A 6,112-nucleotide genomic window follows, 5' to 3' on the forward strand; every position below is an offset into this window, starting at 1 on the left:
AATGATTTGCTGCAAATCAATAGAGAGAGTCGGGCTATTCGGATCATAATCATGGGGAGTGTTTACGTGGAATTCAAATAAATCATCCAATTTTAGATAACTTCAAGCGTTTGCTCACTCGTTACACAGTTATATTTTCCCATACTGGTCTCTGATGTCCTCATTTATTATCATGGCATCAAAAACCTTCCATTTTTATGTAGACTGAATCGTGGAAAACATACTCTGCTCTCATTCTCATCCATCGATATGGTCATAATAACATTTTCAAGCTTATTCTTCGAATAATAAGCTTCCAGTTGATGTGGAACTGATGCATAACCCATTAATGCATTTCTTTCAGTGCACACTTATTATGATTCTGACTTAATTAATTGCTACTTTTGTGTGACTTGTTTTTTTATGTGTTGATTTACTTTGCAATTTTGAATAAAAATAATGCCGATTCAGTTGCCTCAAATAAAGCAAAGACTCTGAACGTCATTTGGTAAAAAAAAACGATTTTGAACTAAATTTGTGTTTTTTTCTTACTACTTTTACTCTGTCTCTCATTCACAAAACTACGCAAAGCTTGAATGTGTCATCAGAACGATCAAGTATGCACCAATAGTGCAGCACTATACACATAACTGCAACAAATCAATAGGGAGAATTTGGGCTGTTTGGATCATAAACAATACCTTTATTCCATTTCATCAGAAGAGATATTCAAATGCAATCAATCATTGTCATAGAGCATCGCTATCTTTTTTTTTATATTTGCACACCATTCCGATTTTTGTTACGATAACAGCGGTCGGAGCTGTGGTTAGTTTTTTTACAATGAATACACGGGTCAAATTTCTTCGCTGGCGTTTTATTATTGCTCTTGTCATTTTTTGCATTATTGACTTTTTTTTCTTCACCATTTTTCGCTTGCTTGTTGCCATCAGAATTTTCGTTGCTATCATTTTCAACGTTCGATGCTTTTAATTCCTCGGTTTTTTGTAACGCGTGAGCAATTGCATCAACCAATTTCTCGTGCTCAATATTCATAGCCATTAGACGAACTTTTCCGTTTAGGAGATTTTGTTTGAACTTACGAACAGCGAGCGATTCGTTCATTGCTCGTTGAGCCGCCTGAATCACCATGTTTGTATTTATTGTTGATGAATTAAGAATTTCAAGCAGTTTTTTGGTGCGATTTGCAAATGATTCAATATCTTCCTTCGCGCCCTGTTTGATTGCGAGCAATTTCTCCTGCGCAGTTTCAAACGGTATTTCAGCGCGTATGTAGCGCTCACGAATTGATGCTTTTATTTCAGGCCACGTTTTATCAGAAATATCGCCGAGTGAAGAGGCAGTTGCCAATCGCGTTCTTATGACGGTTAGAACAGTTGCATTTTGATCGGGTGCCAAGGCGATCATCATGTCTGCATTGGCAATAAATTGAGTTACCTGCGCTTGGCTCTGATTTGAAAATTCAGTAATGCCGCTCAAAATAGCCTCGACTGATATAGCCATGGTTTGAGCCGGATTTGGTAGTCGTTCAGACCCCGCGTTAGGAGATAAAATTGGCAAATTTGATTCGGATGTGTCGCGTTTTTCTTCGTCGACCGGAGAATTGGGTCTCGAAGATCCGTCCTCTATCACCGTGATCGAAAGATTCGATCGAAAAGTTGTTTCGTGAGTGTTTTGACTGCTAGAAGCGTTGAAAAAAATTTGACTATTATCGTCTTCGATTGCGTTGATGTCAACAATTTTCTCTATATCAATTTGCTCATGCACTTCCGGCAAATCGATTTTCAAATTCAAAACCGTTAAGGCTCTTAAAATTTTTAGTCGAAACTCTGAGACTTTTTTTGAAACCGTTACCTTTGACCGTTGTTCGAAAGTATTGAAATATGTGTCGACGTACTTAATGAATGCGTAATAACTGTTTATTAATCTCACTTTATATGAATCTATGCACACCAAAATTTCGGAGGGGAATGAGTAATCTAGATTAGACCGGCCCAAAATTTATCGAGGTCGTGATTTTTGTGGTGCTCAGCGCTTAAATGAAATAGGGCCGTAAAAAAATAAGAATGCTCTTTTCAGAAACCCATTCTGTTCCATAAATAGGCTCCCGCATCGCATATGTTTGAGCACCCTGCTCCCTCAAAAATTCACAAAATGATCCATAGAGCAAAACTGATAGCCAAACTTCGATCCCAATGTATGGTGACATATGTTCGCACGACCCTAGCGAAGACATTGGCAGTATCCGATTTCATCTATCTGCTCTATTTTCCAAAATAGGCCCAATATTTTCTCTGAAAATCGGTCTACTTCAAAATTTGGGGTTGACCACGGATTTTGAAATTACCACCATTTTAAGGTCAGCTTGGCCCAAGATGACGAGAAATGTAAGATAAATAACATTCCCGGCGAGAAATAGTCGAAAAAATTCAATTTCCCTGATGAAAGTACTGGAAAAATGAAAAAAATATGAAATTTGCCCATTTTGCACATTTTGCATGAAAAATCACATTTTTTCCATCATTTGGAGGATTTTAACAACTCATTTTCATCTAGGTTTTGATGAAGAATCGATTTTGCGTATCGCACTACCCTCCCAGATTGTCCAAAAAGCGCGTTTTCCTCACCGATGTATTAAAATTGTCACATTTTCAACAAAAAATAGCATTTTCATCCACAAAATTGCCGCTTTTTAGTCTTTTCTTTCATTAAACTTCCATTCTTTGGTCGAAAAAATACCAATTTATAAACATAAAACACCGATTCGACCATCATTTCAGTTTCAAAGTGGGATTTTAGCACCAAATATACAAACTTGAAGAGAGATGGTTTTTCTTGTTTCTAGATTTTTTTTATTGAAGCAAAAATACATAAAGCATACAAAAATGAGGCGTTATTTGTCACACAGAGTTTTGTGCACAGAACGCAGCCAGTAAAATCAGTTAATGAGTTTGAACATTTGCGTTCAAAATTTTTGGTGCTAAAATCCCACTTTGAAACTGAAATGAAAACCTAGATGAAAATGAGTTGTTAAAATCCTCCAAATGATGGAAAAAATGTGATTTTTCATGCAAAATGTGCAAAATGGGCAAATTTCATATTTTTTTCATTTTTCCAGTACTTTCATCAGGGAAATTGAATTTTTTCGACTATTTCTCGCCGGGAATGTTATTCATCTTACATTTCTCGTCATCTTGGGCCAAGCTGACCTTAAAATGGTGGTAATTTCAAAATCCGTGGTCAACCCCAAATTTTGAAGTAGACTGATTTTCAGAGAAAATATTGGGCCTATTTTGGAAAATAGAGCAGATAGATGAAATCGGATACTGCCAACGTCTTTGCTAGGGTCGTGCGAACATATGTCACCATACATTGGGATCGAAGTTTGGCTATCAGTTTTGCTTTATGGATCATTTTGTGAATTTTTAAGGGAGCAATGTGTTCAAACATATGCGATGCGGGAGCCTATATATGGAACAGAATGGGATTCTGAAAAGATCATTCTTATTTTTTCTCGGCCCTATTTCATTTAAGCGCTGAGCACCACAAAAATCACGACCTCGATAAATTTTGGGCCGGTCTAACCCAGAAATGCAGCTTTTCATGGTTTTGGCTATATGAAACCCCTATTTTTTTGCGAAAAAATATGAGTTTTAAATTTCCTTAATGCCGAATTGATAATTATTTTGTGCTAAGGCGCGACTTTTGGTTGAAAATGTAAAAAATTCAAGAAAAATGCATTTTAGCCTAGCAAATAAACATTTCTTGGTATTTTTGCAAATGGTGAATGAAACTCAGAATTTTTCATGAAAATAATAATGATTTTGTAACATTTGAGTTTAATTCATGTTCGCTCTGCTTGAAGAAACTGACATTTTACTTTTTTTTTATAATCTCTTCGCTCACCTAATTTTATAATTTACAAAATATACAAAGGAGTTAACTACGAGTATTCATAGAAAAATTAAAGTGTTAGTGAAAAGCGATAAAATTTTGTTTCAATCAAAATATAACTGATGATTGAGTAAGCCCCCTCACCACGTCAAGATAATTATCATTCAGAGTTGTTATTATTTTTTTTTTTTAATTTTCATGATTTGAATTTTGATGAAATTATATTAAAAAATTTTTAATTTAATTGTGACTTGCTAAAAGAAAACGGTAAAAATAATAAGTAATCGGAAGAAAGATTTTTTTTCTTCTGAAAGACAGCTTCACTCAGCTCACTTTGTTTATTAAATACAAAAGAAGCACGTGATTAAAGATGCCGTTTCAGTACGACTATACTATCATTGACATGGTGAATGTCGAACCAATGTTGATGCAAAATTAGACATATAACGATCGCTTGAAATTCATTTTAACTTTGATAATTTCCTAACATACTCAGATGAATTCGAGTAATATCATCACGTATCGTTTATGATTTTTTTTTTGAACAAATATAAAACTTTGCGTTCGCTTATCTATGCTTCACATAGTTCTAACGTTGAAAATGGGGTCATTTTTGAGAACAAATTTCAATTCGCAATCATTTGCATTGAAGAATAATTTTATCTTTTGAATTTGTTTTCATTGCATCATTTAATGAACAAATTACATTTAACGGACAACGAAACCAATTACTTTCAAAATAAATTACGGACGTAAGGCCATTTATTTATTCTAACTATTACGTTTGTTTTTTATTTTGGTGAAATGCATGTTGTTCTCATTCACATACAATGGTCAATGTAATCCACCAATATGAACTGTCAAAACACATAACTCAATAAAAGAGACGCTAACAACATAATAGCAACATAAAAATTGCTATCTTTTCTGAATAATAATTTTTTTGCAAAAAAATGAATAGTACAAACACTCTTCCCAATGATGGCGGAAAAGCTTCTGATAGTGAAAATTTGTCTTCATCAGAAAATAGCAGAAGACCTTCGGCAAAAAGACAAAAGAAAAAATCAGAAGATAATGAAAAACGTTGATTGAAAATTTCAAAAGATCTGTCTTGGATATTCATGCATTGCATAAAAGGCTGATGTAAGTATGATTGAATTTTCAAACAAAAATTGCCCATTATGAGTGAGCTACCATATAAATTCATTTTTGATCATTGTTTTTCGATAAAATAATTAATAAAAAAACAGTTTTTTCAGTTTTCAAACCTAATTTTAATGCGTCGTATATTTTCAGATTGAACGATGAAAAAGATGACCTTTTAGAAATGAAACAAGCATTGGAAATTCAAATTCCAATTTTAAAAGCCTGGAAGTATGTTATGAGTAAAGGAACAACATTTTTTTGGATTGGCTGGATTGGCAACAAAATTGCAATTGAATAAAAAAAATGTTTTTTTTTCAAGGGTTTCATTGGCTGAAATTTTGCTAGACAATCCATCAGATGGACAATATCAATCACCAAAACCAAAGAAATCATCGCCAAACCTAGCCAAGGAAATTTATTGCCCGGATTCAAATGGACTTGTTACAAAAGATGTCATCAGTGCATTCAACGACATTTCTAATCACATTGGGAATCGGGTTATTGCTGTAGGAATGTGAGTGAATGTTGATAAACTGATAAAAAGAAATTCAAAACCGAATTCTTCTATTACCCACAGGGATACATCAGATAAAAACTTCGAAAGACTTAAGGCCTTGAAGAAAGCGTTTGTTATGTTGTGCCCGATGTTAGATGCTATATTGTAAGAATATTGAGATGCATCTTATGAACATATCTCCCAGTCTTTTCAAAATGTAGCAAACATTGAACCAACAAAGAAAACATATAGCTCGTGTCGAACAATTAAAAATGGATAAAAAGCATAGCAACAGTCACTTTCATCCGAGAAAGCCAAAAAAATTTTGAAGTTACCCCCGACGATTTTTAGAAAATTCTCTACTCAGAAGCTATGATTGTTAGATTTCTCTGTAATTCAATTTTCGAATTTCATTCAGTTAACGTTTACAGAAAGAAAAAAAAAGGCCATTTGGAATTGAAACAAATCAAAAGTTTGTTTCTATATTTATTCTAATCATGAAACATAACACATTACATACTTTTACTATTACGACCATTCCACACCAAGTGTAACAAAAATTGCAGATGACCTCTC

The 6,112-nt window shown here is 33.9% G+C and overlaps 1 long non-coding RNA gene across 1 annotated transcript; it reads left to right on the plus strand.

Moving 5' to 3' along the window:
- The first annotated feature begins 3,853 nt into the window (after positions 1–3,853).
- On the plus strand, positions 3,854–6,065 carry LOC129579566 (uncharacterized). The gene is made up of 3 exons (XR_008689260.1): positions 3,854–5,037; positions 5,191–5,268; positions 5,360–6,065. It is a non-coding gene; the product is annotated as an uncharacterized LOC129579566 (long non-coding RNA).
- Positions 6,066–6,112: the final 47 nt, after the last annotated feature.

The sequence above is a fragment of the Sitodiplosis mosellana genome, unplaced genomic scaffold (genome assembly GCF_009176505.1).
Source record: "Sitodiplosis mosellana isolate CC-2019 unplaced genomic scaffold, AAFC_SMos_1.0 Smas_scaffold_6246, whole genome shotgun sequence".
Taxonomy (NCBI): Eukaryota; Metazoa; Arthropoda; class Insecta; order Diptera; family Cecidomyiidae; genus Sitodiplosis; species Sitodiplosis mosellana.